Source organism: Saimiri boliviensis, chromosome 16 (genome assembly GCF_048565385.1).
Source record: "Saimiri boliviensis isolate mSaiBol1 chromosome 16, mSaiBol1.pri, whole genome shotgun sequence".
In the NCBI taxonomy this organism is placed as follows: Eukaryota; Metazoa; Chordata; class Mammalia; order Primates; family Cebidae; genus Saimiri; species Saimiri boliviensis.
The window spans coordinates 9,621,875-9,636,487 of NC_133464.1; the positions used below are offsets into that span (position 1 = coordinate 9,621,875).

Here is a 14,613-nt window from a genome sequence, read left to right on the forward strand (position 1 = left end):
GAATTTCCTTTCTACTTTTCTGGATATGCTTAATAGATTCTTTATTAATTAACCCTGAAATCCAGCATTGAATGGCCAACAGCGCTATCTATAATTCACGCATGAACAAAGCTTCTTTAACATATGAATTTATTTCCACAAGTTATATCACAGCCTTCTTGTGACTAAGAATACTATACAACACTTCAGTGCTACATTTGAGGGCCCATTTTAAACAGTAAAACTGCTAACAAAAACGCAAAACTGAAAAAGAAGTGCCACGCACTAGACCATGAGAAGAACAAGTGTTTACAGTATGAAAGCCGAAGCAAGGAGGAAGGACATTGCTTTGTTCAACCCAGCCTCATTCAAACATGCTTTTAAAATAACTCAGATTTTCTATCACTGCAAGCATATCTGTGAATGACTATGAAGGCACCGTATTAATTTGGGGGCTGAAAATAAACTTTCATGATTAGGAAAACTCACAGCTATGGAATCCGCAAAGAGCGAAGATTGACTGCATATATATTACAGCACACACCTGCTTACCTGTAAAATGATGTATACAGCATCCTAAATATAGAATGATGCAGATAGATTGTATCTGTTACTTTAAAATAATGGATAATATTTCCATTGGTGAGGTGACTTTCTATAATGATGGAACACGTTGGTTAATTTCCAAACAGAGTAAGGTATGTTCTTGTGATTTGTACAGTCACTGTATTTTTTTGAAAATTTATTTTATTTTAAACACGCACAAAATATGTTTTACTTCTATATTTGTTATCTAGTGTCATTATAATGCTGTATAGAAGCTACCACAAAACTCATTGACTTTAATAATCCTCATTTATTTGGCTCATAGATCTAATATATCATTGATTTAGCCTGGGCGTGGCTAAGTAGGTCTCTGGTTTTGGTGGGGTCACTCAGCTAGCATTGTGTCAAATGATCTGGAATAGATACTGGCAACTGAGGCAACATAACACTTCTCCAAATGTTTTATCCTTCAGGGGCCTTGTCCTGGCCTTCTCTCATGGGGAAGGAAACGAAACAAGAGCAGACAAACCCTATGTGATCCTGCGCGCCTCCCATCTCCCTGCATCCATCAACCAGAACATGTCAGAGTGAGATAGGCCTTTGACAGGAATGTGAAGGGCATGGATACAAGGGTTTGTGCCAAGGTGCCTAGCTAATCTAAAAAATAATAATGTGCATTTTCTTTGCAATAACTGAGTTTGTGGACTGGCATGCATTTGCAACCGATATCACTTCAGCTGTATTTTAAAAGATTTTGGATACATTTATTTCCAAATAACATCAGCTACATGATGAAGAAAAATTCATGGAAGTCACAATTGGTATTTTGGGAAAGACAAAAACATTCAGAGAAAAACAAACTTAATATAATTATCTTCATCTTAGAACAATTAGATTAAGCAATTATATTGATCCTGAGGGATTTGATGTGAGAGCTAGTATTTAATTCAGCTATCCAGGTTAAAGGTGGCACCTCACCTGTACAGGGATCTTTGCCAGAATGTTTTTATCAGTCCCCTGAAGACATAAGAAGGGAAAAGATGAATAATTAAATTTTTAAATAACTATGGGTCACCTAGAATAGGCAGTAGAACATGAATTTTATGACAAGCTTTTATTATACAGATGAGAGGTGAAGGCAAAGTAACTTTTGCCTGGAGGAGGGAGATGGGAGATTCGGCATTATCCAACAGATGACATATACAATTATTCCTGACTTGGGTTTTTGAGAGTCTAGGTAAGCACGATAGAGTGCCACTATGAATGACCTGGAAATAAATGACCCTCTGGTGCCCAAATTAGGAGCTTTCTACAAGACTTTGGACTGTGGAGGTCTTATTGCCGCACAGACTTAGGTAGATGCGGTGGCTGCCTCTGAATAGGGAATGCTAAGTAACAGGCACTCGAGACCTCAGCTGGCCAGGGTGAAGTTAGCATTTAAACACAGACAAAAACAAAAACACACAAACAAAAACACAGACTAAACACCAGCCCCTGCTCAGAAGGGCAACACTATACTGCTTCCCAATATATAACAAGTATCTTCTGATTATGGACATTTTGGATACTTTATCAGGTTTTGTTTCTAATGTAACTACTCTCAATCACTTTGCAATGAAGGTTGTCATGCCTATAAATATTGCAGTGCTTGAGATTATTTATATAATTCTCAGAAATGAAGTAAGTAGATCAAAACACATGAACAATTCTGACTTTTTTTGAAAGTTTAATCAAATTAATTTCCAAAAAGTCTCTATCCTCATTTTAATTTCAGCCAACAGTATGTGGGAGTCTTGAGTTTGAAATCTATAAATATTTTATAGTTTTGCTAATTTAATGAGTACAAAATGGCAAACCAATTGCTTTGATCATTTACATTTTCTCCCTATAATTTTGTTTTGCAGAAATGTATGAACTGACTCAGTTTTCTCTTTGGTGTTGTATCTGTGTAGGTGCTGCATGCATGACAGTTTTTTCCTGTCAATATCGTAACACATCTTGTAAATTAGAACAAGCCTAATGTCATTGTGCCTGTTTAACTACCACTAAAAAGAGAACTTATGAAATAAATTTCTACAGGGAAAAAAAGTTATAATGCTATTTAGGGAAGTTATTGGAAACCAAATTGAGGGAAGTTTAATCAGCAGAATTTAGAAAAAGTCTCCATGGGAGAAAAAAAGCTAAAAGTCTTAAGTGGTTTTAGGTCAAGAAGCAGTGCAATTAACTTGATAGAACTGGGAAAGAAAGGTGTAGGAGAATGATCATAGCAAATAAAATCAATGAAAGGAAACTATTTTTATGCAGCATGATTTAAACTATAGAGGAATCGTCTCTGGGAATAAGCAGATACACATACACGTTGCAATTCAAATTGTTTAAGTCTATATTTAAAATATAAAAGTTAGCCGTAGCCAGGTCAGTTTTCAGAAATGTGTTACGTACCTTATGGACCATTCAATAACATACAAATTGCATGTAGAAATGAGGCAATTATTCAGAAACTGGTTAATCGAAAGCATTTCTATTTGATGCCTTTAGATGACTTAATGCAAGAGATAGAAGACTGCTTTTTCTGGTGGGGCAAAGGGTATTTAAAGGTATTTGATAAGGGATATTTTGTATTTATGAACTTTGTAGAGGATTTTAAAGAGCATTTTGTTAATAGTTAATGACGCTCAGAAAATCCATCAGTTTTAAATGTGGTGAAGCTGGCTGTAACATATGATAAGATCTTTATGTACAGGTGGAAATATTTCATCATGGTCCTTTGCTATTTCAACTCACATGGAAGAAAGCCCACTGGGTGTACTCCTTGAACCAATCAAATAGAATCAATCAAAAGAACACATAGCATCTGCAAACATCAGAGAATACAAAGTTCAAGAAAATGCATCTCAAGGGCTCTGTTTGTACAGGTCTGGCCTCTCGAAAATTGAGCCATTCTTAGACCTTTTACTGGAGAGGCTTTGTATAATGCACTGCCTAATGGCTCGGCTGTTCAAATGTGATACAGTCCATTATGACAGTAGGCTATGCTACCTGTGTGCAGATGGCAAGACAGAACTGAAGCCAACAGTCACATTTCCAACCCAAACAAACTTAAAAATTAATGCTGTGAAGGGGAGAACTGTATTCCAAATCTCCATGAACTGTTACCGGTGCCAAATTAAGTGAATATCAAAGGAGCAATGAAGAAGTATTATAGGAAATAAAAAGGGAAGGGGAAATCCTCCTCTAGGAGTTGAGTAATTTAATGGAGGGAGGGACGCTTTCCACTTGAAACTTCATTTGCAGCAACTTCTGGGAGTCACAGGTGTTTTAACGTGTTCTCTCAACCACTCGTTCAATCCCTTGCAAATTGTTGACCTTTAGAAAATTGAAGGCAATTCTCTAGTCAAGACGAAGTACAAACAGAGGGTGTAAGACAGCCCCTGATTTCAGCGAGTTTGTAATCTTGTGGAAGAATCATGACACATGCTTAGTATTATTAATGCAAAGCAAAGATCATTATGTAAATTTCTTAGAGTAAAAACCATGAGCCTTTTGAGTTCAGAGGCAGAAAAATAAAAAAAACAAATCTAATTGTTCTCTCTGCTAACATGATAATGCCCTGTTGTACTATTCGTAGTCTGGCATTTTGCTCTCCAAAAAGTCAGAATTATTCATGCACTATGTCTTATAGAGTAAATTGTGATAGAGTTGAGAGAACTGGATATGGAAATATCTCTAATAATTATGTGCTTCCTTATAGAAGCACACACTTTATCTAGTACTTCTAATTATATGGTAGTGATGCATCAGTATTACTAATTTCAGGGAAATGCTTGTCATGCATATATCATTTTCTTGGTTTTCAGTTAAAAGAAAATGACCACCAGGGTAAGAAATACATGCTGGAAGGCAATATATTGCTGGCAATGTTACATGGCTTTCAAAGCTTTCACTGATTTTCAAACGTAATTATTTCAGTTTCGTGGTTTGTAAATTCATAAATAACCAATCATGTGACAGTGTTCACATCATGTGATTTATGCAAATTCCTAATGTTGCAGGTTCAAGTAATATTTTTCTTGGCATTAATTGAATAAGATACGAAGGTACAAATATGCTTAACATAGACTCAAAAATAGGCATTCTTTTAGGGCCCAGTGAGGCATGGACCTAACTTAAATCTGTTTATCTTTTAGTTTTTAAAATTATTAGATGCATATTGTTACAGAACAAGACATGAAAAATTTGTGAAACTTCGTATATCTTATTTCATTAATAATTAAATTTAAATGCGTGTACTTAAAAATATTAAGTTCCTCTGCCTTTATTGTTTATTGGATAAATAATAAAGGCTTATTATTATAAACCTTTTTAACAATGCTATCGGATATTTTAATGTGATGTTTATGTGTAGTGGTGCTTATTATCATACACAGTAATTTATTTTATATTCATATGACATTCTTCACAATTTATGCTTCTACAGTTATTTTAATTTGAGGGGAAGGATGAAGCCATATAAATAATCATTAGGTTCAGCTACTATACTTTCGCTGAAGTTCAGGAAATAGAAAACTCTTAGGGAATAAGCAGATTTTCAAAATGATTGCATGTAATTAGCCCAAGATTAAAAAGAATATTTTTTGTCTCTTTCACAGTGAAAGATTAGTGATGTTTTAATTAATTTACTGGCACTGAGCTTAGAAGTTATAAACTTTGAGGAAAGCAAACCCTTTGAAACAATTTAATTAGTGTAGATTTTCAGAATCTATATTAAAAAAGAGGCATAGTAACTTAAGACTGTAACATGTTAAGTAGTTCTCCTCATTGTGGTATTTTCCATTAAAGAGAAATAAGACTACCTATGCATGTTACTTATCTTTTCCAAGACAGTATTATAAATATTTCAATGCCCTAACTTTTAAAAAAATAATCGACACATATATTTTACATATGTATGGGGTAGATGCATTATTTTGTTACATGTGTGGGATATGTAATGATCAAGAGAGGGTGTTTGGGGTATCCATTACCTTGAGGATTTATCATTTCTATGTGTTGGGAACATTTAAAGTTCTCTCTTCTAGCTGCTGTGATTTACACAATACGTTGTTGCTACTTATAGTCACCCTATTCTGCTGTCAAACATAAGAACTTACACCTTTCATCTAACAATATATTTGTACCCATTAACCAACTTCTCTTTATACTCTCCTCCCACCCACATAATCTTCCCAGCCTCTGGTGTCTATCATCCTACTCTCTACCTCCATGAAATCCACTTTTCTAGTTCCCACATATGAGTGAGAACGTCAACGCATTAACTCTTAACACTGCAAGGTGAATGCCATTGCTCCCATTTCACAGGGGAGGAAACTGAAGATTATGGAAGTAAGGTAACAGACGTATTCACAATGGGTGTAATTCTGACCTATAACATTGAGATTACAAGGCCTAGTCTAATCACTGGACAGGAGGCAAAACAATTTTATTAGAGTAATAAAAAATAAGGTTGTGCTGAAGTGCTGGGAAGAGTACTCATAACAACAGGATTACAAAGCCAAAGGACCTGCAAAAGACAGGTTTTGTGGAGGGGTGGGAGGAAGGGAAGAAGTGCGAAACTTCTCAGAAATGCCAAGGCAAGGAGGGGCAGAGGCTATCAGGGAGGGAGGAGCATGTACATGGCACGTGCCACTGCACAAAGTCCAGGACAGAAAGCGGATTACATTTATGAGGGAGATTTTTCTTATCTAGAATAAACAAAGTAAGGATATTTCTCTGGAAACTTCCTTAATAGGGAGAGTGCATTCAAATATTTTACACCATGGGTTAAATAACGATGACGACTCTTTTGAATAATTGTAATAGAAAAATGCACACTCCAATGTGTGCATTTGACACTGCAAAATAGACATGTTTGTAGTATGTCACTGCCGTATGTCATTCTTAAACTATAGTGTTTATCACCAGAGGAGTTCGCTTAAAATTATGTATTTTGGAGTTCCTATTCCTACTCATTTAGTAAACTAAGGTGTGACTGACCCCATATCCTCCTCCAGCTTCTGTATTTCTTTACTCTTGTTCCCAGAGAAATAAAAAAATGTTTTTGAAAAAACTGTCTACCTTGGGTGTTCTACTTTCTCACCTTCCATTCATTGCAAATTAATTCTAGTTTAATTTCTAACTTTACTACTCCATTGAAACTCTCCAGTTAAGATCACCAGTGACCACTTGTTAAATCCATTGGAGCCATTTAAAATCAAATCATATAACCTCTCTCAAGGCATCATAGAATCAACTATTCCTTCTTTCCAAAAACACTTTCTCTGCTTGATTTTGGGAAACAATGTTCTGCTTTGCCTTAATGTCCTTGTCAGACAATTTATTTCTTGTCTTATTTTCTCAGCTTTCTTATTCCTATATATAATATTTAGTTTTCTGTAATTTATGTAAATGAACTATCTCTCCAACTACAATATACAGCGGAAAGCTTGTTTTTTTATTTCATATATAACATAGAAAACAATAATGTATGCTAATAAATGGTTGCTTAAAGAAATAGTAATAAACACTATTGATTTTATTATAGAAAACAATAACATATTCTAATAAGTGGTTGCTTAAAGAAATAGTAATAAATACTATTGATTTGTTTACAATAGTTATAACAATATCATATGTGATTTCTATGGTTTGAACATGTCCTGTCCAAAATTTGCAAATAGGATTTGCTGCCCTTGTATAGGGGATTGATAGAGGGAGTTGGTTCTCTCTTGCCTTTTCTCTTCTACCATGTGATCATGCAGCAAGAAGGGCCTCACCAGATGACAGTGACTTAATCTTGGACTTTCTAGACTCCAGAACTGTCAGAAAAAAAATATTTCTTTATAAATTATCCATTTTCAGCTGTTTTGTTATAGCAGTCCAGAAATAACTAAGGCAGTGATACTAAAGAGTTATTATTTATGATTGCTCTTTCTTTAAAGAATCACTAATGTTTAGTGGATAGAAGCCAAATCTCATATCTTTTAGATATTTATAGTATCTTTGCTTGTTGAATTGTTGATTCTTAAAAGTTTTGAAGTTCATAGTTATATATGAGATACTTCTAATAGGAAATATATTGTGGTGAAACAAATGTAGTCTTTATAGTCAGAAAGACCGGGATTTATCCTTCTCAAATCCCTTGATACATAAATCTGGAAAAGTAATCTATCCTTATTAAGTCTCATTATCAGTACCTGAAAAATGAAGAAAATTATAGTAACTACCAAGAACGTTATAAAGAATGCAGATAATATATAAATATAAACTGTCCAGCTCATGAGGTGTCAATAAGCAATCACTGCTATTATTATTTACCAAGGGTGTCTTATAAGGTTTAAGCAGTGATTAGGTAGGTCATGCCAACCTTAAGCAATGTGACTCAGAATACATGATTAAGTATAAAGTTGATATAAAAACAAAACTTGGGGGTAGTTACCTGGAAACACCTAATTCTAACAAGTTGGATCAGTGATCTGAAGTGTAAAAGCCAAGATTTTATTTCTCTAGGCAGAGAGACATTATAGCAGGGTTACAATACTTTTCATGAGACCAGTGCATATGTTACAGCAGTTTTATCCGTTTCAGATTGCATGATAAGGAAATTACCTTATTGCTCTGTAAGGAGGGGTAGTGACTTTAAGGGTCTTATATTTGGAGCTGTTTGATCTTCCTAATAATTAACAGGGAAAAAAGGGTGTAAATTTTAACTGCATGCTACTTGACTCAGGCCACATAGCCACATTGCTTTCAAGGCTCAGAATAATTTAGTTCCAACAGCTTTAAGTTAGAATGACTTAATTTCATAGTCTCTAGTGGAAGAACAAGATGATAATGAGGCATGAGTCCTTCCAGTGATCTTTTCAATATACACAAAATCTAGTGCTCTCCCAATCCTCATGAGGTGTTCATATTATGATAGGGAGTACAATAACAATAATTAGTTTTTGAGTGCCTACTCAATTTTTGTGCCATACCACCTGCTCTGTGGCTTTGGACTAATTAATAAACTTCTTTATGTTTTAGTTTTCTCATATATAAAATGCAGTGCATGGTCATGTTGTGGTGAAGAATTTATGTTAATTAATTACTATAGTATCTGGGAAATAATGGGTGTACCACAAATGTCCGCTGTTGTTATCCTGTTTCTTATTTTAATTATGTGTGTGAAACTTTTGTTACATATCTATCCTGTCATTCATTCTCACAGTCTTTCTATGGAAAAGTAACATTTTCCTCATTTTAAGATGAGAAAAGTAAGACGTGGTGAAAAGGTTAGTGTTTTACCCAGGGACAGGGAGTAAATAAATGATAAAATTGGGATTTGAAACTTAATCTGTATTACTTCCAAACCTGTGCCTGCCAATAGTCTCAGGGTAACTTGTCATTGCTATAGCTATCACTATCCACAGCCTTTTAAAGCAATGTTTTGTTCTGTGTTGTTTGCATTTAGTATTCAGTATTTTTAGTATTTAAAAATATAAATATCCATTATTAAGTATTTAATAATGGATATTTATATACTTAATAATATATTTAATATTATAAATATTATATTTAAATATAATATTTATAATATTAAATATATTATTAAGTATATAAATATTAAATATAATATTTAAATACTTTTTTGGTATTTAAAAATATAAATATCTATTATTAAGGATTATCAGAGAGCTCCTTAAGTAAAGCTATGAGCTCATTTAATCATCACTTATACACACATCTATAACTTATGAACGTGGTGTTGTAATTCCATTTCACAGAGAGAAACTGCATCTTAGATCAATAAGGAGATTTTCCCAAGGTCAAATAATAATAGTAGGTGTAATGAAAATATCAATAGAAGCTAAGGTGATTGTCTCATAGTTGAACACTTTACTAATGCTTTCCCTATGTGTTGTACTTCTCGCATACTTGTCAAACGATGATTTACACTTTACAGAGAAAGAAACAGGCTAAGGGAAACTGTGAACCTTGCTCCAAATATTACACCATTTATGTGGCAGAATCAAGACCAAAACCCACATTTGCCTAATTTCAGTTCCCCTGCTTTATGGATTTGCTATCCTGCTTCCTGCTTAAGTCCATGAACAAGTGCTCAGTTGAGACACAAAATGTTATGTAGCCTACGCCATAGATAAGCTCATTCTCACCTGGAAAATTTGGGACAGGTATTAACTTTCAGCATCTTGTGTCATAAAATAACTTCAGTGTGCCCCACCCCCCGACCCAGCAAGTCTGATTTAGAACACTGTTCTCTGTTAATGGGTCTTCCAAGACGAGTCAATTGCCTATGGCCTGCCAAGTACTTAAATGAATTAACTTGCTGGGTGAAGTTATTTTCTAATGTCAGGGTGTTCTAAAGGAGTAAATGAGGTAGAAAATGATAATGCTTTACTGTTGCATAAAAGCTGTCACAGTGACATTAGACCCTATCTTTGAGCAACGTTTTAAAGATTTGGGTTTAGACATTTTTTAAAATAGTGCCATTTACTGTCCTTTTAATGGAAAACAAAAATGATAGATATGTGTTTATGGCTGAAAAAGAGATTTATCAGAAAAAAATATAAATAATTATATTATAATTGAACATACCAGGATAAATCTTTTTAAAGAAGGAACTACTTAAGATTGAGGAGGCCAGCATAGAAAGGCCAACTGCAATCCCAAAACATTTAGTAAGTCCATTAATTCTATATTTCATATTTCCTAATAGATTGGCTCATTCTATAGATTTGAATAGCCACTATACATTTAAAAAATACTGAAGGGATATGATTAGTTAAAATGCTATGGTAGCGCTCAATAAGTGCTTTTTTTTCTCTGATAATACTAAAGTGAAGTAGTTATTCAGATAAACATCAAAATGGCAAATTGTAGTCTCTTTTAGAAACCTGTTCTCTAACTTCTCTGTGTCCCTTGCTTCTATATCCATTAAATCAAGTCTACTTTCTCTAAAGTCAAGGCTTGCTAAAAGCACTCAGGGGAGGATCAACTTGTAAAATGGATGGAACTATTCATTACTATCAAGTGTAAGTACAAAGAGCATTGAGAGAATGCTCTATATTAAGAATGTGAAGTGAACATACACACAGCTAACAACTCATCTTCACATTAGCAAAAGGACTTATATTTTGGGAAGGAGAATCGAGGTAGAAGTGTATTTATTTTTCAGGCATAATAAACCATGTGTGTGCCATGTAGCTTTAAAATACATCCAAGTAAGGCAATCTTGGAAAAATCAATATGAGATGTTTTATGGAGCCTTCACATATTATGTTGAGGTAAATGAACAAATCTGAAGACAAAAATATGAGAGAACTGAAGTGGAAGTCAAAAGTCATAGAAGTCTGTCTTCTGTGAAGCAACTTTACTATACACTTTAAATACACTTCACATGGTCCCTAACTTCTGGTACTTCCTTTGATTAATGATATTTTTGACTTTTCTATGGTGATATGCATTTAATACAAATCTTACTTTGAATATTGAATTTTGATTCAAATTTTTATAACATTATTATAAAATAGTCTGTGTTAGTTTTACCCAAGTTTAGACTATTTTAAGTATTCTGAACACTTTTAGGGGAGATGAGGCTAAGGTATGAGATTCATTATGTCAGGTGTATTAAATGCATTTTTGACTTAACAGTATTTGTAATTTACGATTGGTTTTCCTGGAAATATAAAACCTTATCATAAGTTGAGAAGCATCTGTATATGAAAATTACATTTAAATAACAATTGGGGCAATTAATTAGAGGAACTGGAGCAGCAGAGCATTTTGAGTATGTTATGAGCCCACAGAAAACATTACTGTGTCCAAATCCTTTGTTAGTAGGAAAGAAAATTATCCCGTGTTATGCCTTATTCTAATGTTAGTCCTGGGCTATCTGTCTTTGGGCTGTGCAGTAACCAAATGTGCATGATCTATTGCTGTATCTCAGCCATCTTCCAAGTTCCAGATGTGACATATGTGTCATTGCTTGACAGATTCCAATTGCTCTAGGCTCTAGTATGTGCATAAGTCCATGTACTTGCTCTACTCCTTGCTACCAATTTCCCGTAGTAGTCATTCATACATGTAATGAAATACCTGAGACTGGGTAATTTATACAGAAAAGAGGTTTAATTGGCTCCTGGTTCTGTAGGCTCTACAGGAAGCATAAATCTATTATCTACATAGTTTCTGGAGAAGCCTCAGGAAACTTATTGTCATGGAGGAAGGCAAAGGGGGAGCAAGTCATCTCACATGGTGGGAGCAGGAGCAAGAGAGAGAGAAGTGGGAAGTGATACACAGTTTTAAGTACCAAGATCTCATGAGAACTCACAATGACAAGGACAGTACTAGGGAGATGGTGCTAAAACATTCATGAGAAACTGATCCCATGATAATGGGATAAAAAAAACCCCATCAAGATTAAAACAGTTGAGTTACAAGGAAAGAAAAAGCTACAGATATGGGATACAGCAGGCCAGGAGCGATTTCACACCATCACAACCTCCTACTACAGAGGAGCAGTGGGTATCATGCTAGTATATGACATCACCAACGGTAAAAGTTTTGAAAACATCAGCAAATGGCTTAGAAACATAGATGAGCATGCCAATGAAGATGTGGAAAGAATATTACTAGGAAACAAATGTGACATGGATGACAAAAGAGTTGTACCTAAAAGAAAAGGAGAACAGATTGCAAGGGAGCATGGTGTTAGGTTTTTTGAGACTAGTGCAAAAGCAAATATAAACATCGAAAAGGCGTTCCTCACGTTAGCTGAAGATATCCTTCGAAAGACCCCTGTAAAAAAGCCCAATAGTGAAAATGTAGATATCAGCAGTGGAGGAGGCGTGACAGGCTGGAAGAGCAAATGTTGCTGAGCATTCTCCTGTCCATCAGTTGCCATCCACCACCCGGTTTTCTCTTTTTGCTGCAAAATAAACCACTCTGTCCATTTTTAACTCTAAACAGATATTTTTGTTTCTCATCTTAACTATCCAAGCCACCTATTTTATTTGTTCTTTCATCTGTGACAGCTTGCTGACTTTATCATAATTTTCTTCAAACAAAAAAAATGTATAGAAAAATCATGTCTGTGACTTCATTTTTAAATGTACTTGCTTAGCTCACCACTGCATTTCAGTTGTATTATAGTTCAGTTCTTACCAACATTAAAACCTATAGCAATCATTTCAACTCTATTCTGCAAATTGTGTAAGAATAAAGGTAGAATTAACAATTTTATTTTGTACAACAACAATTTAAAAAAAAAAAAGTCCCAGTCCCCATCTCTAGTATTAGGGATGACATTTCAACATGAAATTTGGGTGGGGACACAAATCCAAATCATGCCCACCTGTAGCTGCAATCTATTCTTCTTCGACAAATGTAGCAAGATCAAAACTAGCTGATGTTTTGTAGCAATAATTCTAAACTGATTACAACTATTTAAAAATGTTAAAGTTCACTTTATCAGTGGAAACAAATTATTTTTGGCAGACCAAAAGCTAAATGTAACTTAATAATGTATTGGGTCACCAAAGAGATGAACCAGGATTAAAGTTATCAGTGTCTCCTGATACTGTTTGGCTCTGTATCCCCACCCATATCTCATCTTGAATTGTACTCCCGTAAGTCTCACATGTTGTGGGAAGGATCCTGTGGGAGGTAATTGAATCATTGGAGCAGTTTTCCCCAGACTGTTCTCGCGGTAGTGACTAAGTCTCACAAGATCCAATGGTTTTTATCGGGAGTTTTCCCTTTTGCGTCTTCCTCATTCTCTCTTTGCCTGCTGCCATCCTTGTAAGATGCTCCTCCTTGCCTTCTGCCATGATTGTGAGGTCTCCTCAGCCAAGGGGAACTTTACATCAAATCAAACCTCTTTCTTTTGTAAATTGCCCAGTCTCAAATATGTCTTCATCAGTGGTGTGAAAACAGACTAACACATCTCCCAAATCCCTGCCTTGCAAATGAGAACCTGAAATTTAGACTTTAATAGGGTTAGTCTTTGAATGATAAGGGAATCCTGGCACAGATGTATCTGCCAAGAATGGTATAAAGTTCTGTCACTACTCATAGATAAGGTTCAAGTTCCTCTCAAAACTGGCATTCAGATCAATGAGTTCATATGCATTCGTGTAACACTTTATAATGTAAAACCAATATTCTTAAGTTGTAATAGAAAATTTGTCAATATGTGTATTTGTTTTCCTAAGCAAAAATTAACCACAGTTTGCTGAAGAAAGAAAACAGAACCACAGATGTGGTGATTCCAATGATAGTAATATTCCTTCCTCTGGAATACAGTGATCTTCCTGCTCCAGTCAAAAGCATGTTCCAGGAAAGGCTGAGTTTTGGTTCCTTAAACCACTTTGTACTGAAAGACAGGCCATGCCATAGCACAGCCAATTCACTAGGAAGACAGTGGAACTTAAGGTAGCAAAAAGCACCAAAGGACTTCAGATACCAGAAACTATATGTTCTTATTCAATGTCTAATGGAATTGTTTAATTTTATGTTGACTTGTTGAAAAGGAAGAAAAAGAATACAGTCAAGGACTTAAACAGACAAAAGTGACTTTCTCTAGTTAAATAGAGAAAAGCAGAGTTTCCCAGTGCAATTTTTATAATATTACAGAACATTTTAAAGAAGAACCCAAGTTTTTCCACATATATTTATAATAAGTTTAATTTTTATGTATACTTAATACTTCTTGATACTTTTAAAAGTAATGATTCACCCAATGTGATAGAGTAAAAAGCACATCCCAACTCTAAGCAAATTCAATAAATATTGTTAAAAAAAACCATTGAAAGTATTTCAGTCATTACTATAAAGAAAATAACCTTTAAAATTTTTTTAGTTGTATTTTGTCTTACAAAGGGTCACCATGTGGTTTACATGCCATAAATTATTTAAACATATTACTTTTTTTTCAATAGCATAGTTTTTACACACTCTTTTGATGGACAGCAGCCATTATAGCTTAGCCCCTAAGTTAACTATTATTCATCTGTTTGTGACTTACTCTGGGCTGTTATTTATAACCTCTTT

The 14,613-nt window shown here is 34.5% G+C and overlaps 1 pseudogene; it reads left to right on the forward strand.

Moving 5' to 3' along the window:
- Positions 1-12,650, forward strand: part of LOC101035463 (ras-related protein Rab-10 pseudogene) — a 31,304-nt pseudogene extending 18,654 nt beyond the window's left edge.
- Positions 12,651-14,613: the final 1,963 nt, after the last annotated feature.